Below are 24,879 nucleotides of genomic sequence, written 5' to 3' on the forward strand. Positions count from 1 at the left end.
CTGTGATAAAAGGCTACACTGTGATGAAAGGTTACACTGTGATAAAAGGCTACACTGTGATAAAAGGCTACAACATTATAAAAGGCTTCACTGTGATAATTGACTACACTGTGATAAAAGGCTACACAGTGACAAAAGGCTGCAACAATATCAAAGGCTACACCGTGATGAAAGGTTACACTGTGATAAAAGGCTACACTGTGATAAAGGCTACAACATGATAAAAGGCTACACTGTGATAAAAAGCCACACTGTGATAAAAGGCTACACTGTGATTAAAGGTTACACCGTGATGAAAGGTTACACTGTGATGAAAGATTACACTGTGATAAAAGGTTATACTGTGATCAAAGGCAACAACATGATCAAAGGCAACAACATCATAAAAGGCTACACTGTGACAATAGGCTACACTGTGATAAAAGGCTACACTGTGACGAAAGACTACACTGTGATAAAAGGCCACACTGTGATAAAAGGCTACACTTTGATAAAAGAATTCACCGTGATAAAAGGCTACACTTTGATAAAAGGCTACACTGTGATAATAGGCTACACCATGATAAAAAGCCACACTTTGATAAAAGAGTACACTGTGATAAAAGGCCACACTGTGATGAAAGGTTACACTGTGATGAAATGTTACAACGTGATAAAAGGCCACAACGTGATAAAAGGTTAGACTGTGATAAAAGGCTACAACATGATGAATGACTACACTGTGATAAAAGGCTACAACATTATAAAAGGCTACACTGTGATAAAAGGTTACACTGTGATCAAAGGCAACATGATCAAAGGCAACAACATGATAAAAGGCTACACTGTGATAAATGACTACACTGTGATAAAAGGTTACACCATGATAAAAAGCCACACTTTGATAAAAGAGTACACTGTGATAAAAGGCCACACTGTGATGAAAGGTTACACTGTGAAAAAAGGTTACACTGTGATAAAAGGCTACAACATGATAAAAGGCTACACTGTGATAAAGGCTACAACATGAAAAAAGGCTAAACTGTGATAAAAGGCTACAACATGATGAATGACTACACTGTGATAAAAGGCTACAACATTATAAAAGGCTACACTGTGATAAAAGGTTACACTGTGATCAAAGGCAACATGATCAAAGGCAACAACATGATCAAAGGCAACAACATGATAAAAGGTTACACTGTGATAATAGGCTACACCATGATAAAAAGCCACACTTTGATAAAAGAGTACACTGTGATAAAAGGCCACACTGTGATGAAAGGTTACACTGTGAAAAAAGGTTACACTATGATGAAAGGTTACACTGTGAAAAAAGGTTACACTTTGATAAAAGACTACACTGTGAGAAAAGGCTACAACATGATGAATGACTACACTGTGATAAAAGGCTACACTGTGATAAAAGGTTACACTTTGATAAAAGAATTCACCGTGATAAAAGGTTACACTTTGATAAAAGACTACACTGTGATAAAAGGCAACATGATCAAAGGCAACAACATGATAAAAGGGTGTAGCCTTTTATCATGTCTACACATGGCAACAACATGATCAAAGGCAACAACATGATAAAAGGTTACACTGTTATAAAAGGCTACAACATTATAAAAGGCTACACTGTGATAACAGGCTACACTGTGATGAAAGGTTACACTGTGATAAAAGGCTGAACCGTGATAAAAGGCTACACATTGATAAAAGACTACACTGTGATAAAAGGCCACACTGTGATAAAAGGCTACACTTTGAAAAAAGCCTACTACATGATAAACGGTTACACTGTGATAAAAGGTTACACTGTGATCAAAGGCAACAACATGATCAAAGGCAACAACATGATAAAAGGCTACACTGTGATAAAGGCTACAACATGTTAAAAGGCTACACTGTGATAAAAGGTTACACTGTGATCAAAGGCAACAACATGATCAAAGGCCACACTGTGATGAAAGGTTACACTGTGAAAAAAGGTTACACTGTGATAAAAGGCAACAAAATTATAAAAGGCTACACTGTGATAAAAGGCTACACTGTGATGAAAGGTTACACAGTGATGAAAGGTTACACTGTGATAAAAGGCTACACTGTGATGAAAGGTTACAATGTGAAAAAAGGTTACACTTTGATAAAAGGCAACAACATGATAATAGGCTACACCATGATAAAAGGCCACACTGTGATAAAAGGCTACACTGTGATAAAAGACTACACTGTGGAAGAAGGTTACACTCTGATAAAAGGCTACAACATGATAAAAGGCTTCACTGTGATAATTGACTACGCTGTGATAAAAGGCTACACAGTGACAAAAGGCTACAACAATATAAAAGGCTACACCGTGATGAAAGGATACACTGTGATAAAAGGCTACACTGTGATAAAGGCTACAACATGATAAAAGGCTACACTGTGATAAAAACCTACTACATGATCAAAGGTTACACTGTGATAAAAGGTTACACTGTGATCAAAGGCAACAACATGATCAAAGGCCACACTGTGATGAAAGGTTACACTGTGAAAAAAGGTTACACTGTGATAAAAGGCAACACAATTATAAAAGGCTACACTGTGATAAAAGGCTCCACTGTGATGAAAGGTTACACAGTGATGAAAGGTTACACTGTGATAAAAGGCTACACTGTGATGAAAGGTTACACTGTGAAAAAAGGTTACACTGTGATAAAAGGCTACAACATGATAAAATGCTACACTGTGATAAAAGGTTACACCATTATAAAAGGCCACACTGTGATGAAAGGTTACATTGTGAAAAAAGGTTACACTGTGATAAAAGGCTGCAACATGATAAAAGGCTACACTGTGAAAAAAGGTTACACTGTGATAAAAGGTTAGACTGTGATAATAGGCTACACTGTGACGAAAGACTACACTGTAATAAAAGGTTACACCATTATAAAAAATACACAGTGATAAAAGGCCACACTGTGATAAAAGGCTACACTTTGATAAAAGAATCCACTGTGATAAAAGGTTACACTGTGATAAAAGGCTACACAGTGACAAAAGGCTACAACATTATAAAAGGCTACAACATGATAAAAGGCCACACCGTGATAAAAGGTTACACTTTGATAAAAGACTACACTGTGATAAAAGGCTACACTGTGATAAAAGGGTACAATGTGATAAAAGGCTAAACCGTGATGAAAGGCTACACTTTGATAACAGACTACACTGTGATAAAAGGCCACACTGTGATAAAAGGCAGCACTGTGATAAAAGGCTACAACATGATAAAAGGCTTAACTGTGATAAAAGGCTACAACATGATGAATGACTACACTGTGATAAAAGGCTACAACATTATAAAAGGCTACACTGTGATAAAAGGTTACACTGTGATCAACGGCAACAACATGATCAAATGCAACAACATGATAAAAGGCTACACTGTGATAAAAAGCCACACTTTGATAAAAGAGTACACTGTGATAAAAGGCCACACTGTGATGAAAGGTTACACTGTGATGAAATGTTACACTGTGATAAAAGGCTGAACCGTGATAAAAGGCTACACATTGATAAAAGACTACACTGTGATAAAAGGCAACACTGTGATAAAAGGCTACACTGTGATTAAAGGTTACACAGTGATGAAAGGTTACACTGTGATAAAAGGCTACACTGTGATAAAGGCTAAACTGTGATAAAAGGCTACAACATGATGAATGACTACACTGTGATAAAAGGCTACAACATTATAAAAGGCTACACTGTGATAAAAGGCTACACTGTGATAAAAGGTTACACTGTGATCAAAGGCAACATGATCAAAGGCAACATGATCAAAGGCAACAACATGATAAAAGGCTACACTGTGATAAAAGAGTACACTGTGATAAAAGGCCACACTGTGATGAAAGGTTACACTGTGAAAAAAGGTGGCACTGTGATAAAAGGCTACAACATGATAAAAGGCTACACTGTGATAAAAGGTTACACCATTATAAAAGGCCACACTGTGATAAAAGGTTAGACTGTGAAAAAAGGCTACACTGTGACGAAAGACTACACTGTGATAAAAGGCTACACCATTATAAAAACTACACTGTGATAAAAGGCCACACTGTGATAAAAGGCTACACTTTGAAAAAAACCTACTACATGATAAAAGGTTACACTGTGATAAAAGGTTACACTGTGATCAAAGGCAACAACATGATCAAAGGCAACAACATGATAAAAGGCTACACTGTGATAATAGGCTACACCATGATAAAAAGCCACACTGTGATAAAAGGTTACACTGTGATAAAAGGTTACACCATTATAAAAGGCCACTCTGTGATAAAAGGTTAGACTGTGATGAAAGGTTACACTGTGATGAAAGGTTACACCATTATAAAAACTACACTGTGATAAAAGGCCACACTGTGATAAAAGGCTACACTTTGATGAAAGACTACACTGTGATAAAAGGTTACACCATTATAAAAGGCCACACTGTGATAAAAGGTTATACTGTGATGAAAGGCAACAACATGATCAAAGGCCACACTGTGATGAAAGGTTACACTGTGAAAAAAGGTTACACTGTGATAAAAGGCTACAACATCATAAAAGGCTACACTGTGATAAATGACTACACTGTGATAAAAGGCTACACTGTGATAAAATGCTACACTGTGATTAAAGGTTACACCGTGATGAAAGGTTACACTGTGATGAAAGGTTACACTGTGATAAAAGGTTACACTGTGATCAAAGGCAACAACATGATCAAAGGCAACAACATGATAAAAGGCTACACTGTGATAATAGGCTACACCATGATAAAAAGCCAAACTTTGATAAAAGAGTACACTGTGATTAAAGGCCACACTCTGATAAAAGGCTACACTGTGATAAATGACCACACTGTGATAAAAGGCTACAAAATTATAAAAGGCTACACTGTGATAAAAGGCAGCACTGTGACGAAAGGTTACACTGTGATAAAAGGCTACATTGTGATAATAGGCTACACCATGATAAAAAGCCACACTTTGATAAAAGAGTACACTCTGATAAAAGGCCACACTGTGATAAAAGGCTACACTGTGATAAAAGACTACACTGTGAAAGAGGGTTACACTCTGATATAAGGCTACAACATGATAAAAGGCTTCACTGTGATAATTGACTACACTGTGATAAAAGGCTACACTGTGATAAAAGGCCACACTGTGACAATGGGTTAGACTGTGATAAAAGGCTACAACGTGATGAAAGGCTACACTGTGATAAAAGGTTACACTGTGATAAAAGGCTGAACCGTGATAAAAGGCTACACATTGATAAAAGACTACACTGTGATAAAAGGCCACACTGTGTTGAAAGGTTACACTGTGATAAAAAGCTACAACGTGATAAAAGGCTACACTGTCATAAAAGGCAGCACTGTGACGAAAGGTTACACTGTGATAAAAGTCTACAACATGATAAAAGGCTACACTGTGATAAAGGCTACAACATGATAAAAGTCTACACTGTGATAAAAACCTAATACATGATAAAAGGTTACACTGTGATAAAAGGTTACACTGTGATCAAAGGCAACAACATGATCAAAGGCCACACTGTGATGAAAGGTTACACTGTGATAAAAAGCCACACTTTGATAAAAGAGTACACTGTGATAAAAGGCTAAAACATGATAAAAGGCTACACTGTGATAAAGGCTACAACATGATAAAAGGCTACACTGTGATAAAAGGTTACACTGTGATCAAAGGCAACAACATGATCAAAGGCCACACTGTGATGAAAGGTTACACTGTGATAAAAAGCCACACTTTGATAAAAGAGTACACTGTGATAAAAGGCTAAAACATGATAAAAGGCTACACTGTGATAAAGGCTACAACATGATAAAAGGTTACACTGTGAAAAAAGGTTACACTGTGATGAAAGGTTACACTATGATAAAAGTCTGAACCGTGATAAATGGCTACACATTGATAAAAGACTACACTGTGATAAAAGGCCACACTGTGATAAAAGGCCACACTGTGATAAAAGGTTACACAGTGATGAAAGGTTAGACTGTGATAAAAGGTTACACTGTGATAAAAGGTTACACTGTGATCAAAGGCAACAACATGATCAAAGGCAACAACATGATAAAAGGCTACACTGTGATAATAGGCTACACCATGATAAAAAGCCAAACTTTGATAAAAGAGTACACTGTGATTAAAGGCCACACTCTGATAAAAGGCTACAACAAGATAAAAGGCTACACTGTGATAAATGACCACACTGTGATAAAAGGCTACAAAATTATAAAAGGCTACACTGTGATTAAAGGCAGCACTGTGACGAAAGGTTACACTGTGATAAAAGGCTACATTGTGATAATAGGCTACACCATGATAAAAAGCCACACTTTGATAAAAGAGTACACTCTGATAAAAGGCCACACTGTGATAAAAGGCTACACTGTGATAAAAGACTACACTGTGAAAGAGGGTTACACTCTGATATAAGGCTACAACATGATAAAAGGCTTCACTGTGATAATTGACTACACTGTGATAAAAGGCTACACTGTGATAAAAGGCCACACTGTGACAATGGGTTAGACTGTGATAAAAGGCTACAACGTGATGAAAGGCTACACTGTGATAAAAGGTTACACTGTGATAAAAGGCTGAACCGTGATAAAAGGCTACACATTGATAAAAGACTACACTGTGATAAAAGGCCACACTGTGTTGAAAGGTTACACTGTGATAAAAAGCTACAACGTGATAAAAGGCTACACTGTCATAAAAGGCAGCACTGTGACGAAAGGTTACACTGTGATAAAAGTCTACAACATGATAAAAGGCTACACTGTGATAAAGGCTACAACATGATAAAAGTCTACACTGTGATAAAAACCTAATACATGATAAAAGGTTACACTGTGATAAAAGGTTACACTGTGATCAAAGGCAACAACATGATCAAAGGCCACACTGTGATGAAAGGTTACACTGTGATAAAAAGCCACACTTTGATAAAAGAGTACACTGTGATAAAAGGCTAAAACATGATAAAAGGCTACACTGTGATAAAGGCTACAACATGATAAAAGGCTACACTGTGATAAAAGGTTACACTGTGATCAAAGGCAACAACATGATCAAAGGCCACACTGTGATGAAAGGTTACACTGTGATAAAAAGCCACACTTTGATAAAAGAGTACACTGTGATAAAAGGCTAAAACATGATAAAAGGCTACACTGTGATAAAGGCTACAACATGATAAAAGGTTACACTGTGAAAAAAGGTTACACTGTGATGAAAGGTTACACTATGATAAAAGGCTGAACCGTGATAAATGGCTACACATTGATAAAAGACTACACTGTGATAAAAGGCCACACTGTGATAAAAGGCCACACTGTGATAAAAGGTTACACTGTGATAAAAGGCTACAACATGATAAAAGGCTAAACTGTGATAAAAGGCTACAACATGATGAATGACTACACTGTGATAAAAGGCTACAACATTATAAAAGGCTACACTGTGATAAAAGGTTACACTGTGATCAAAGGCAACAACATGATCAAATGCAACAACATGATAAAAGGCTACACTGTGATAAAAAGCCACACTTTGATAAAAGAGTACACTGTGATAAAAGGCTAAAACATGATAAAAGGCTACACTGTGATAAAGGCTACAACATGATAAAAGGCTACACTGTGATAAAAGGCCACACTGTGATAAAAGGCTACACTTTGATAAAAGAATTCACCGTGATAAAAGGCTACACTTTGATAAAAGACTACACTGTGATAAAAGGGTACAATGTGATAAAAGGCTAAACCGTGATAAAAGGCTACACTTTGATAACAGACTACACTGTGATAAAAGGCAACACTGTCATAAAAGGTTACACTGTGATAAAAGGCTACGACATGATGAATGACTACACTGTTATAAAAGGCTACAACATTATAAAAGGCTACACTGTGATAAAAGGCTACACTGTGATGAAAGGTTACACTGTAATAAAAGGTCACACTGTGATAAAGGCTACACCATGATAAAAAGCCACACTTTGATAAAAGAGTACACTGTGATAAAAGGCCACACTGTGATGAAAGGTTACACTGTGATGAAATGTTACAACGTGATAAAAGGCCACACCGTGATAAAAGGTTAGACTGTGATAAAAGGCTACAACATTATAAAAGGCTACACTGTGATAAAAGGTTACACTGTGATCAAAGGCAACATGATGAAAGGCAACAACATGATAAAAGGCTACACTGTGATAAAAGGCCACACTGTGATAAAAGACTACACTGTGGAAGAAGGTTACACTCTGATAAAAGGCTACAACATGATAAAAGGCAACAAAATTATAAAAGGCTACACTGTGATAAAAGGCTACACTGTGATGAAAGGTTACACAGTGATGAAAGGTTACACTGTGATAAAAGGCTACACTGTGATGAAAGGTTACACTGTGAAAAAAGGTTACACTGTGATAAAAGGCAACAACATGATCAAAGGCTACAACAATATAAAAGGCTACACCGTGATGAAAGGTTACGCTGTGATAAAAGGCCACACTGTGATGAAAGGTTACACTGTGAAAAAAGGTTACACTGTGATAAAAGGCTACAACATGATAAAAAGCCACACTTTGATAAAAGAGTACACTGTGATAAAAGGCCACACTGTGATAAAAGGTTACACCATTATAAAAGGCCACACTGTGATAAAAGGTTAGACTGTGAAAAAAGGCTACACTGTGATAAAAGGTTACACTGTGATCAAAGGCAACATGATCAAAGGCAACAACATGATAAAAGGCCACACTGTGATAAAAGGTTAGACTGTGAAAAAAGGCTACACTGTGACGAAAGACTACACTGTCATAAAAGGTTACACCATTATAAAAACTACACTGTGATAAAAGGTCACACTGTGATAAAAGGCTACACTTTGAAAAAAACCTACTACATGATAAAAGGCTACACTTTGAAAAAAACCTACTACATGATAAAAGGTTACACTGTGATAAAAGGTTACACTGTGATCAAAGGCAACAACATGATCAAAGGCAACAACATGATAAAAGGCTACACTGTGATTATAGGCTACACCATGATAAAAAGCCAAACTTTGATAAAAGAGTACACTGTGATAAAAGGCTACACTGTGATAAAAGGGTACAATGTGATAAAAGGCTAAACCATGATGAAAGGTTACACTTTGATAACAGACTACACTGTGATAAAAGGCCACACTGTGATAAAAGGTTACACTGTGATAAAAGGCTACAACATGATAAAAGGCTAAACTGTGATAAAAGGCTACAACATGATGAATGACTACACTGTGATAAAAGGCTACAACATTATAAAAGGCTACACTGTGATAAAAGGTTACACTGTGATCAAAGGCAACAACATGATCAAATGCAACAACATGATAAAAGGCTACACTGTGATAAAAAGCCACACTTTGATAAAAGAGTACACTGTGATAAAAGGCCACACTGTGATGAAAGGTTACACTGTGATGAAATGTTACAACGTGATAAAAGGCCACACCGTGATAAAAGGTTAGACTGTGATAAAAGGCTACAACATGATGAATGACTACACTGTGATAAAAGGTTACACCATTATAAAAGACTACACTGTGATAAAAGGTTACACCATTATAAAAACTACACTGTGATAAAAGGCCACACTGTGATAAAAGGCTACACTTTGAAAAAAACCTACTACGTGATAAAAGGTTACACTGTGAAAAAAGGTTACACTGTGATAAAAGGCTACACTGTGATAAAGGCTACAACATGAAAAAAGGCTAAACTGTGATAAAAGGCTACAACATGATGAATGACTACACTGTGATCAAAGGCAACATGATCAAAGGCAACAACATGATAAAAGGCTACACTGTGATAATAGGCTACACCATGATAAAAAGACACACTGTGATAAAAGGTTACACTGTGATAAAAGGTTACACCATTATAAAAGGCCACACTGTGATAAAAGGTTAGACTGTGATAAAAGGCTACACTGTGACGAAAGACTACACTGTAATAAAAGATTACACCATTATAAAAAATACACGGTGATAAAAGGCCACACTGTGATAAAAGGCTACACTTTGATAAAAGAATCCACTGTGATAAAAGGTTACACTGTGATAAAAGGCTACACAGTGACAAAAGGCTACAACATTATAAAAGGCTACACTGTGATAAAAGGCCACACTGTGATGAAAGATTACACTGTGACAAAAGGTTACACTGTGATCAAAGGCAACAACATGATCAAAGGCCACACTGTGATGAAAGGTTACACTGTGAAAAAAGGTTACACTATGATAAAAGGCAACAAAATTATAAAAGGCTACACTGTGATAAAAGGCTACACTGTGATGAAAGGTTACACAGTGATGAAAGGTTACACTGTGATAAAAGGCTACACTGTGACGAAAGACTACACTGTGATAAAAGGCCACACTGTGATAAAAGGCTACACTTTGATAAAAGAATTCACTGTGATAAAAGGCTACACTTTGATAAAAGGCTACACTGTGATAATAGGCTACACCATGATAAAAAGCCACACTTTGATAAAAGAGTACACTGTGATAAAAGGCCACACTGTGATGAAAGGTTACACTGTGAAAAAAGATTACACTGTGATAAAAGGCTACAACATGATAAAAGGCTACACTGTGATAAAAAGCTACAACGTGATAAAAGACTACAATGTGATTAAATGTTACAACATGATAAAACGCCACAACGTGATAAAATGCTACACTTTGATAAAAGAGTACACTGTGATAAAAGGCCACACTGTGATGAAAGGTTACACTGTGAAAAAAGGTTACACTGTGATAAAAGGCTACAACATGATAAAAGGCTACACTGATATAAAAGGTTACACTGTGATAAAAGGTTACACCATTATAAAAGGCCACACTGTGATAAAAGGTTAGACTGTGATAAAAGGCTACACAGTGATGAAAGGTTACACTGTGATAAAAGGCTACACTGTGATAAAAGGTTACAATGTGAAAAAAGGTTACACTTTGATAAAAGGCAACAACATGATCAAAGGCAACAACATGATAAAAGGCTACACTGTGATAAAAGGCTACACTGTGATAATAGGCTACACCATGATAAAAAGCCACACTTTGATGAAAGAGTACACTGTGATAAAAGGCCACACTGTGATGAAAGGTTACACTGTGAAAAAAGGTTACACTGTGATAAAAGGTTACACTTTGATAAAAGACTACACTGTGAGAAAAGACTACACTGTGAGAAAAGACTACACTGTGAAAGAAGATTACACTCTGATAAAAGGCTACAACATGATTAAAGGCTACACTGTGATAAATGACTACACTGTGAAAGAGGGTTACACTCTGATATAAGGCTACAACATGATAAAAGGCTTCACTGTGATAATTGACTACACTGTGATAAAAGGCTACACAGTGACAAAAGGCTACAACAATATAAAAGGCTACACCGTGATGAAAGGTTACACTGTGATAAAAGGCTACACTGTGATAAAGGCTACAACATGATAAAAGGCTACACTGTGATAAAAACCTACTACATGATAAAAGGTTACACTGTGATAAAAGGTTTCACTGTGATCAAAGGCAACAACATGATCAAAGGCAACAACATGATAAAAGGTTACACTGTGATAATAGGCTACACCATGATAAAAAGCCACACTTTGATAAAAGAGTACACTGTGATAAAAGGCCACACTGTGATGAAAGGTTACACTGTGAAAAAAGGTTACACTGTGATAAAAGGCTACAACATGATAAAAGGCTACACTGTGATCAAAGGCAACAACATGATCAAAGGCAACAACATGATAAAAGGCTACATTGTGATAAAAGGCTACACCATGATAAAAAGCCACACTTTGATAAAAGAGTACACTGTGATAAAAAGCCACACTGTGATGAAAGGTTACACTGTGAAAAAAGGTTACACTGTGAAAAAAGGCTACATTGTGATAAAGGCTACAACATGATAAAAGGCTACACTGTGATAAAAACCTAATACATGATAAAAGGTTACACTGTGATCAAAGGCAACAAAATTATAAAAGGCTACACTGTGATAAAAGGCTACACTGTGATGAAAGGTTACACAGTGATGAAAGGTTACACTGTGATAAAAGGCTACACTGTGATAAAGGCTACAACATGAAAAAAGGCTAAACTGTGATAAAAGGCTACAACATGATGAATGACTACACTGTGATCAAAGGCAACAACATGATCAAAGGCAACAACATGATAAAAGGTTACACTGTGATAATAGGCTACACCATGATAAAAAGCAACACTTTGATAAAAGAGTACACTGTGATAAAAGGCCACACTGTGATGAAAGGTTACACTGTGATGAAAGGTTACACTGTGATAAAAGGCTACACTGTGATAAAAGGTTACAATGTGAAAAAAGGTTACACTTTGATAAAAGGCAACAACATGATCAAAGGCAACAACATGATAAAAGGCTACACTGTGATAAAAGGCTACACTGTGATAATAGGCTACACCATGATAAAAAGCCACACTTTGATGAAAGAGTACACTGTGATAAAAGGCCACACTGTGATGAAAGGTTACACTGTGAAAAAAGGTTACACTGTGATAAAAGGTTACACTTTGATAAAAGACTACACTGTGAGAAAAGACTACACTGTGAGAAAAGACTACACTGTGAAAGAAGATTACACTCTGATAAAAGGCTACAACATGATTAAAGGCTACACTGTGATAAATGACTACACTGTGAAAGAGGGTTACACTCTGATATAAGGCTACAACATGATAAAAGGCTTCACTGTGATAATTGACTACACTGTGATAAAAGGCTACACAGTGACAAAACGCTACAACAATATAAAAGGCTACACCGTGATGAAAGGTTACACTGTGATAAAAGGCTACACTGTGATAAAGGCTACAACATGATAAAAGGCTACACTGTGATAAAAACCTACTACATGATAAAAGGTTACACTGTGATAAAAGGTTTCACTGTGATCAAAGGCAACAACATGATCAAAGGCAACAACATGATAAAAGGTTACACTGTGATAATAGGCTACACCATGATAAAAAGCCACACTTTGATAAAAGAGTACACTGTGATAAAAGGCCACACTGTGATGAAAGGTTACACTGTGAAAAAAGGTTACACTGTGATAAAAGGCTACAACATGATAAAAGGCTACACTGTGATCAAAGGCAACAACATGATCAAAGGCAACAACATGATAAAAGGCTACATTGTGATAAAAGGCTACACCATGATAAAAAGCCACACTTTGATAAAAGAGTACACTGTGATAAAAAGCCACACTGTGATGAAAGGTTACACTGTGAAAAAAGGTTACACTGTGAAAAAAGGCTACATTGTGATAAAGGCTACAACATGATAAAAGGCTACACTGTGATAAAAACCTAATACATGATAAAAGGTTACACTGTGATCAAAGGCAACAAAATTATAAAAGGCTACACTGTGATAAAAGGCTACACTGTGATGAAAGGTTACACAGTGATGAAAGGTTACACTGTGATAAAAGGCTACACTGTGATAAAGGCTACAACATGAAAAAAGGCTAAACTGTGATAAAAGGCTACAACATGATGAATGACTACACTGTGATCAAAGGCAACATGATCAAAGGCAACAACATGATCAAAGGCAACAACATGATAAAAGGTTACACTGTGATAATAGGCTACACCATGATAAAAGGCTACACTGTGATCAAAGGCAACAACATGATCAAAGGCAACAACATGATAAAAGGCTACATTGTGATAAAAGGCTACACCATGATAAAAAGCCACACTTTGATAAAAGAGTACACTGTGATAAAAAGCCACACTGTGATGAAAGGTTACACTGTGAAAAAAGGTTACACTGTGATAAAAGGCTACACTGTGATAAAGGCTACAACATGAAAAAAGGCTGAACTGTGATAAAAGGCTACAACATGATGAATGACTACACTGTGATAAAAGGCTACACTGTGATAAAAGGCTACACTTTGATAAAAGAATTCACCGTGATAAAAGGCTACACTTTGATAAAAGACTACACTGTGATAAAAGGCTACACTGTGATAAAAGGGTACAATGTGATAAAAGGCTAAACCGTGATAAAAGGCTACACTTTGATAACAGACTACACTGTGATAAAAGGCAACACTGTGATAAAAGGTTACACTGTGATAAAAGGCTACAACATGATGAATGACTACACTGTTATAAAAGGCTACAACATTATAAAAGGCTACACTGTGATAAAAGGCTACACTGTGATGAAAGGCCACACTGTGATAAAAGGTTACACTGTGATAAAAGGCTACACTGTGATTAAAGGTTACACCGTGATGAAAGGTTACACTGTGATGAAAGGTTACACTGTGATAAAAGGCTACACTGTGAAAAAAGGTTACACTGTGATAAAAGGTTCGACTGTGATAAAAGGCTACACTGTGACGAAAGGCTACACTGTAATAAAAGGTTACACCATTATCAAAAATACACGGTGATAAAAGGCCACACTGTGATAAAAGGCTACACTTTGATAAAAGAATCCACTGTGATAAAAGGTTACACTGTGATAAAAGGCTACACAATGACAAAGGCTACAACATTATAAAAGGCTACAACGTGATAAAAGGCCACACCGTGATAAAAGGTTACACTTTGATAAAAGACTACACTGTGATAAAAGGCTACACTGTGATAAAAGGGTACAATGTGATAAAAGGCTAAACCGTGATGAAAGGCTACACTTTGATAACAGACTACACTGTGATAAAAGGCCACACTGTGAAAAAAGGCAGCACTGTGATAAAAGGTTACACTGTGATCAAAGGCAACAACATGATCAAAGGCAACAACATTATAAAAGGCTACACTGTGATAAAAAGCCACACTTTGATAAAAGAATACACTGTGATAAAAGGCTACAACATGATAAAAGGCTACACTGTGATAAAGGCTACAACATGATAAAAGGCTACACTGTGATAAAAAGCTACAACGTGATAAAAGACTACAATGTGATTAAATGTTACAATGTGATAAAATGCCACACCGTGATAAAAGGTTATACTGTGATCAAAGGCTACAACTTGATAAAAGACTACACTGTGATAAAAGGTTACACCATTATAAAAACTACACTGTGATAAAAGGCCACACTGTGATAAAAGTCTACACTTTGAAAAAAACATACTACATGATAAAAGGTTACACTGTGATAAAAGGTTACACTGTGATCAAAGGCAACAACATGATCAAAGGCAACAACATGATAAAAGGCTACACTGTGATAAAAGGCTACACTGTGATAATAGGCTACACCATGATAAAAAGCCACACTTTGATAAAAGAGTACACTGTGATAAAAGGCCACACTGTGATGAAAGGTTACACTGTGAAAAAAGGTTACACTGTGATAAAAGGCTACAACATGATAAAAGGCTACACTGTGATAAAAGGTTACACTGTGATAAAAGGTTACACCATTATAAAAGGCCACACTGTGATAAAAGGTTAGACTGTGATAAAAGGCTACACTGTGACGAAAGACTACACTGTGATAAAAGGCCACACTGTGATAAAAGGCTACAATTTGATAAAAGAATTCACTGTGATAAAAGGCTACACTTTGATAAAAGACTACACTGTGATAAAAGGCTACACTGTGATAAAAGGCTGAACCGTGATAAAAGGCTACACATTAACAAAAGACTACACTGTGATAAAAGGCCACACTGTGTTGAAAGGTTACACTGTGATAAAAGGCTACAACGTGATAAAAGGCTACACTGTGATAAAAGGCAGCACTGTGACGAAAGGTTACACTGTGATAAAAGTCTACAACATGATAAAAGGCTACACTGTGATAAAGGCTACAACATGATAAAAGGCTACACTGTGATAAAAGGCTACACTGTGATGAAAGGTTACACAGTGATAAAAGGCTACACCATGATAAAAAGCCACACTTTGATAAAAGGCTACACTGTGATAAAAGGCTACACTGTGATGAAAGGTTACACTGTGATAAAAGGCCACACTGTGATGAAAGGCTACAACATAATAAAAGGCTACACTGTGATAAAAGGTTACACTGTGATCAAAGGCAACATGATCAAAGGCAACAACATGATAACAGGCTACACTGTGATAAAAGGCCACACTGTGATAAAAGGCTACACTGTGATAAAAGACTACACTGTGTAAGAAGGTTACACTCTGATAAAAGGCTACAACATGATAAAAGGCTACACTGTGATAAATGACTACACTGTGATAAAAGGTTACACCATTATAAAAGGCCACACTGTGACAATGGGTTAGACTGTGATAAAAGGCTACAACGTGATGAAAGGCTACACTGTGATAAAAGGTTACACTGTGATGAAAGGCTGAACCGTGATAAAAGGCTACACACTGATAAAAGACTACACTGTGATCAAAGGCAACAACATGATAAAAGGCTACATTGTGATAAAGGCTACAACATGATAAAAGGCTACACTGTGAAAAAAACCTAATACATGATAAAAGGTTACACTGTGATCAAAGGCAACAACATGATCAAAGGCAACAACATGATCAAAGGCAATAACATGATAAAAGGTTACACTGTGATAATAGGCTACACCATGATAAAAAGCCACACTTTGATAAAAGAGTACACTGTGATAAAAGGCCACACTGTGATGAAAGGTTACACTGTGAAAAAAGGTTACACTGTGATAAAAGGCTACAACATGATAAAAGGCTACACTGTGATCAAAGGCAACAACATGATCAAAGGCAACAACATGATAAAAGGCTACATTGTGATAAAAGGCTACACCATGATAAAAAGCCACACTTTGATAAAAGAGTACACTGTGATAAAAAGCCACACTGTGATGAAAGGTTACACTGTGAAAAAAGGTTACACTGTGATAAAAGGCTACACGGTGATAAAGGCTACAACATGAAAAAAGGCTAAACTGTGATAAAAGCCTACAACATGATGAATGACTACACTGTGATAAAAGGCTACACTGTGATAAAAGGCTACACTTTGATAAAAGAATTCACCGTGATAAAAGGCTACACTTTGATAAAAGACTACACTGTGATAAAAGGCTGAACCGTTATAAAAGGCTACACTGTGATAAAGGCTAAACTGTGATAAAAGGCTACAACATGATGAATGACTACACTGTGATAAAAGGCTACAACATTATAAAAGGCTACACTGTGATAAAAGGCTACACTGTGATAAAAGGTTACACTGTGATCAAAGGCAACATGATCAAAGGCAACAACATGATAAAAGGCTACACTGTAATAAAAGGCCACACTGTGATAAAAGGCCACACTGTGATGAAAGGTTACACTGTGAAAAAAGGTTACACTGTGATAAAAGGCAACAAAATTATAAAAGGCTACACGGTGTTAAAAGGCTACACTGTGATGAAAGGTTACACAGTGATGAAAGGTTACACTGTGATAAAAGGCTACACTGTGATAAAAGCTACAACATGAAAAAAGGCTAAACTGTGATAAAAGGCTACAACATGATGAATGACTACACTGTGATAAAAGGCTACAACATTATAAAATGCTACACTGTGATAAAAGGTTACACTGTGATCAAAGGCAACGTGATCAAAGGCAACAACATGATAAAAGGCTACACTGTGATAAAAACCTAATACATGATAAAAGGTTACACTGTGATAAAAGGCTGAACCGTGATAAAAGGCTACACATTGATAAAAGACTACATTGTGATAAAAGGCCACACTGTGTTGAAAGGTTACACTGTGATAAAAACCTAATACATGATAAAAGGTTACACTGTGATCAAAGGAAACAACATGATCAAAGGCCACACTGTGATGAAAGGTTACACTGTGAAAAAAGGTTACACTGTGATAAAAGGCAACAAAATTATAAAAGGCTACACTGTGATGAAAGGCTACACTGTGATAAAAGGTCACACTGTGATAAAAGGCTACACTGTGATAAAATACTACACTGTGAAAGAAGGTTACACTCTGATAAAAGGCTACAACATGATAAAAGGCTACACTGTGATAAATGACTACATTGTGATAAAAGGTTACAACATTATAAAAGGCCACACTGTGACAATGGGTTAGACTGTGATAAAAGGCTACAACGTGATGAAAGGCTACACTGTGACGAAAGACTACACTGTGATAAAAGGCCACACTGTGATAAAAGGCTACAATTTGATAAAAGAATTCACTGTGATAAAAGGCTACACTTTGATAAAAGGCTACACTTTGATAAAAGAATTCACCGTGATAAAAGGCTACACTTTGATAAAAGACTACACTGTGATAAAAGGCTGAACCGTTATAAAAGGCTACACTGTGATAAAGGCTAAACTGTGATAAAAGGCTACAACATGATGAATGACTACACTGTGATAAAAACCTAATACATGATAAAAGGTTACACTGTGAAAAAAGGTTACACTGTGATAAAAGGCAACAACATGATCAAAGGCAACACTGTGAAAAAAGGTTACACTGTGAAAAAAGGCAACAAAATTATAAAAGGCTACACTGTGATAAATGACCACACTGTGATAAAAGGCTACAAAATTATAAAAGGCTACACTGTGATAAAAGGCAGCACTGTGACGAAAGGTTACACTGTGATAAAAGGCTACACTGTGATAATAGGCTACACCATGATAAAAAGCCACACTTTGATAAAAGAGTACACTCTGATAAAAGGCCACACTATGATAAAAGGCTACAGTGTGATAAAAGACTACACTGTGAAAGAGGGTTACACTCTGATATAAGGCTACAACATGATAAAAGGCTTCACTGTGATAATTGACTACACTGTGATAAAAGGCTACACTGTGATAAAAGGCCACACTGTGACAATGGGTTAGACTGTGATAAAAGGCTACAACGTGATGAAAGGCTACACTGTGATAAAAGGTTACACTGTGATAAAAGGCTGAACCGTGATAAAAGGCTACACATTGATAAAAGACTACACTGTGATAAAAGGCCACACTGTGTTGAAAGGTTACACTGTGATAAAAGGCTACAGAGTGATAAAAGGCTACACTGTGATAAAAGGTTACACTGTGACGAAAGGTTACACTGTGAAAAAAGGCAACAAAATTATAAAAGGCCACACTGTGATAAAAGGCAACAAAATTATAAAAGGCTACACTGTGATAAAAGGCTACACTGTGATGAAAGGTTACACAGTGATGAAAGGTTACACTGTGATAAAAGGCAACACAATTATAAAAGGCTACACTGTGATAAAAGGCTACACTGTGATGAAAGGTTACACTGTGAAAAAAGGTTACACTGTGATAAAAGGCAACAACATGATCAAAGGCAACAACATGATAAAAGGCTACACTGTGATAATAGGTTACACTGTGAAAAAAGGTTACACTGTGATAAAAGGCTACAACATGATAAAAGGCTACACTGTGATAAAAAGCTACAACGTGATAAAAGACTACAAAGTGATTAAATGTTACAACATGATAAAAGGCCACAACGTGATAAAAGGCTATACTTTGATAAAAGAGTACACTGTGATAAAAGCCCACACTGTGATGAAAGGTTACACTGTGAAAAAAGGTTACACTGTGATAAAAGGCTACAACATGATAAAAGGCTACACTGTGATAAAAGGTTACACTGTGATAAAAGGTTACACCATTATAAAAGGCCACACCGTGATAAAAGGTTAGACTGTGATAAAAGGCTACACTGTGACGAAAGACTACACTGTGATAAAAGGCCACACTGTGATAAAAGGCTACACTTTGATAAAAGAATTCACCGTGATAAAAGGCTACACTTTGATAAAAGGTTACACAGTGATGAAAGGTTACACTGTGATAAAAGGCTACACTGTGATGAAAGGTTACACTGTGAAAAAAGGTTACACTGTGATAAAAGGCAACAACATGATCAAAGGCAAAAACATGATAAAAGGCTACACTGTGATGAAAGGTTACACAGTGATGAAAGGTTACACTGTGATAAAAGGCTACACTGTGATAAAAGGCTACACTGTGATGAAAGGTTACACTGTGAAAAAAGGTTACACTGTGATAAAAGGCAACAACATGATCAAAGGCAACAACATGATAAAAGGCTACACTGTGATAAAAGGCTACACTGTGAAAAAAGGTTACACTGTGATAAAAGGCAACAAAATTATAAACGGATACACTGTGATAAAAGGCTACACTGTGATGAAAGGTTACACAGTGATGAAAGGTTACACTGTGATAAAAGGTTAGACTGTGAAAAAAGGCTACAACATGGTCAAAGGCAACAACATGATAAAAGGCTACACTGTGATAATAGGCTACACCATGATAAAAAGCCACACTGTGACGAAAGACTACACTGTGATAAAAGGCCACACTGTGATAAAAGGCTACACTTTGATAAAAGAATTCACCGTGATAAAAGGTTACACTGTGATAAAAGGCTACAACATCATAAAAGGCTACACTGTGATAAATGACTACACTGTGATAAAAGGCTACAAAATTATAAAAGGCTACAGTGTGATAAAAGGCTACACTGTGATGAAAGGTTACACTGTGAGAAAAGACTACACTGTGAAAGAAGATTACATTCTGATAAAAGGCTAATACATGATAAAAGGCTACACTGTGATAAAAGGCTACACTGTGATAAAAGGGTACAATGTGATAAAAGGCTAAACCGTGATAAAAGGCTACACTTTGATAACAGACTACACTGTGATAAAAGGCAACACTGTGATAAAAGGTTACACTGTGATAAAAGGCTACAACATGATGAATGACTACACTGTTATAAAAGGCTACAACATTATAAAAGGCTACACTGTGATAACAGGCTACACTGTGATCAAAGGCAACAACATGATCAAAGGCCACACTGTGATGAAAGTTTACACTGTGAAAAAAGGTTACACTGTGATAAAAGGCAACAAAATTATAAAAGGCTACACTGTGATAAAAGGCTACACTGTGATGAAAGGTTACACAGTGATGAAAGGTTACACTGTGATAAAAGGCTACACTGTGATGAAAGGTTACACTGTGAAAAAAGGTTACACTGTGATAAAAGGCTAAACCGTGATGAAAGGCTACACTTTGATAACAGACTACACTGTGATAAAAGGCCACACTGTGAAAAAAGGCAGCACTGCGATAAAAGGCTACAACATGATAAAAGGCTACACTGTGATAAAAGGTTACACTGTGATCAAAGGCAACAACATGATCAAAGGCAACAACATTATAAAAGGCTACACTGTGATAAAAAGCCACACTTTGATAAAAGAATACAGTGTGATAAAAGGCTACAACATGATAAAAGGCTACACTGTCATAAAGGCTACAACATGATAAAAGGCTACACTGTGATAAAAAGCTACAACGTGATAAAAGACTACAATGTGATTAAATGTTACAATGTGATAAAATGCCACACCGTGATAAAAGGTTATACTGTGATAAAAGGTTACACTGTGATAAAAGGCAACAACATGATCAAAGGCAACACTGTGAAAAAAGGTTACACTGTGAAAAAAGGCAACAAAATTATAAAAGGCTACACTGTGATAAATGACCACACTGTGATAAAAGGCTACAAAATTATAAAAGGCTACACTGTGATAAAAGGCAGCACTGTGACGAAAGGTTACACTGTGATAAAAGGCTACACTGTGATAATAGGCTACACCATGATAAAAAGCCACACTTTGATAAAAGAGTACACTCTGATAAAAGGCCACACTATGATAAAAGGCTACAGTGTGATAAAAGACTACACTGTGAAAGAGGGTTACACTCTGATATAAGGCTACAACATGATAAAAGGCTTCACTGTGATAATTGACTACACTGTGATAAAAGGCTACACTGTGATAAAAGGCCACACTGTGACAATGGGTTAGACTGTGATAAAAGGCTACAACGTGATGAAAGGCTACACTGTGATAAAAGGTTACACTGTGATAAAAGGCTGAACCGTGATAAAAGGCTACACATTGATAAAAGACTACACTGTGATAAAAGGCCACACTGTGTTGAAAGGTTACACTGTGATAAAAGGCTACAGAGTGATAAAAGGCTACACTGTGATAAAAGGTTACACTGTGACGAAAGGTTACACTGTGAAAAAAGGCAACAAAATTATAAAAGGCCACACTGTGATAAAAGGCAACAAAATTATAAAAGGCTACACTGTGATAAAAGGCTACACTGTGATGAAAGGTTACACAGTGATGAAAGGTTACACTGTGATAAAAGGCAACACAATTATAAAAGGCTACACTGTGATAAAAGGCTACACTGTGATGAAAGGTTACACTGTGAAAAAAGGTTACACTGTGATAAAAGGCAACAACATGATCAAAGGCAACAACATGATAAAAGGCTACACTGTGATAATAGGTTACACTGTGAAAAAAGGTTACACTGTGATAAAAGGCTACAACATGATAAAAGGCTACACTGTGATAAAAAGCTACAACGTGATAAAAGACTACAAAGTGATTAAATGTTACAACATGATAAAAGGCCACAACGTGATAAAAGGCTATACTTTGATAAAAGAGTACACTGTGATAAAAGCCCACACTGTGATGAAAGGTTACACTGTGAAAAAAGGTTACACTGTGATAAAAGGCTACAACATGATAAAAGGCTACACTGTGATAAAAGGTTACACTGTGATAAAAGGTTACACCATTATAAAAGGCCACACCGTGATAAAAGGTTAGACTGTGATAAAAGGCTACACTGTGACGAAAGACTACACTGTGATAAAAGGCCACACTGTGATAAAAGGCTACACTTTGATAAAAGAATTCACCGTGATAAAAGGCTACACTTTGATAAAAGGTTACACAGTGATGAAAGGTTACACTGTGATAAAAGGCTACACTGTGATGAAAGGTTACACTGTGAAAAAAGGTTACACTGTGATAAAAGGCAACAACATGATCAAAGGCAAAAACATGATAAAAGGCTACACTGTGATGAAAGGTTACACAGTGATGAAAGGTTACACTGTGATAAAAGGCTACACTGTGATAAAAGGCTACACTGTGATGAAAGGTTACACTGTGAAAAAAGGTTACACTGTGATAAAAGGCAACAACATGATCAAAGGCAACAACATGATAAAAGGCTACACTGTGATAAAAGGCTACACTGTGAAAAAAGGTTACACTGTGATAAAAGGCAACAAAATTATAAACGGATACACTGTGATAAAAGGCTACACTGTGATGAAAGGTTACACAGTGATGAAAGGTTACACTGTGATAAAAGGTTAGACTGTGAAAAAAGGCTACAACATGGTCAAAGGCAACAACATGATAAAAGGCTACACTGTGATAATAGGCTACACCATGATAAAAAGCCACACTGTGACGAAAGACTACACTGTGATAAAAGGCCACACTGTGATAAAAGGCTACACTTTGATAAAAGAATTCACCGTGATAAAAGGTTACACTGTGATAAAAGGCTACAACATCATAAAAGGCTACACTGTGATAAATGACTACACTGTGATAAAAGGCTACAAAATTATAAAAGGCTACAGTGTGATAAAAGGCTACACTGTGATGAAAGGTTACACTGTGAGAAAAGACTACACTGTGAAAGAAGATTACATTCTGATAAAAGGCTAATACATGATAAAAGGCTACACTGTGATAAAAGGCTACACTGTGATAAAAGGGTACAATGTGATAAAAGGCTAAACCGTGATAAAAGGCTACACTTTGATAACAGACTACACTGTGATAAAAGGCAACACTGTGATAAAAGGTTACACTGTGATAAAAGGCTACAACATGATGAATGACTACACTGTTATAAAAGGCTACAACATTATAAAAGGCTACACTGTGATAACAGGCTACACTGTGATCAAAGGCAACAACATGATCAAAGGCCACACTGTGATGAAAGTTTACACTGTGAAAAAAGGTTACACTGTGATAAAAGGCAACAAAATTATAAAAGGCTACACTGTGATAAAAGGCTACACTGTGATGAAAGGTTACACAGTGATGAAAGGTTACACTGTGATAAAAGGCTACACTGTGATGAAAGGTTACACTGTGAAAAAAGGTTACACTGTGATAAAAGGCTAAACCGTGATGAAAGGCTACACTTTGATAACAGACTACACTGTGATAAAAGGCCACACTGTGAAAAAAGGCAGCACTGCGATAAAAGGCTACAACATGATAAAAGGCTACACTGTGATAAAAGGTTACACTGTGATCAAAGGCAACAACATGATCAAAGGCAACAACATTATAAAAGGCTACACTGTGATAAAAAGCCACACTTTGATAAAAGAATACAGTGTGATAAAAGGCTACAACATGATAAAAGGCTACACTGTCATAAAGGCTACAACATGATAAAAGGCTACACTGTGATAAAAAGCTACAACGTGATAAAAGACTACAATGTGATTAAATGTTACAATGTGATAAAATGCCACACCGTGATAAAAGGTTATACTGTGATAAAAGGCTACAACTTGATAAAAGACTACACTGTGATGAAATGTTACAACGTGATAAAAGGCCACACCGTGATGAAAGGTTACACTGTGATAAAAGGCCACACTGTGATAAAAGGCTACACTGTGATGAAAGGTTACACTGTGATAAAAGGCTACACTGTGATGAAGGCTACAATATGATAAAAGGCTAAACTGTGATAAAAGTCTACAAATGATGAATGACTACACTGTGATAAAAGGCT

Source organism: Semicossyphus pulcher, unplaced genomic scaffold (assembly GCF_022749685.1).
Source record: "Semicossyphus pulcher isolate SPU_LCO1_2020_fin unplaced genomic scaffold, fSemPul1.0.p SCAF_5, whole genome shotgun sequence".
Classification (NCBI taxonomy): Eukaryota; Metazoa; Chordata; class Actinopteri; order Labriformes; family Labridae; genus Semicossyphus; species Semicossyphus pulcher.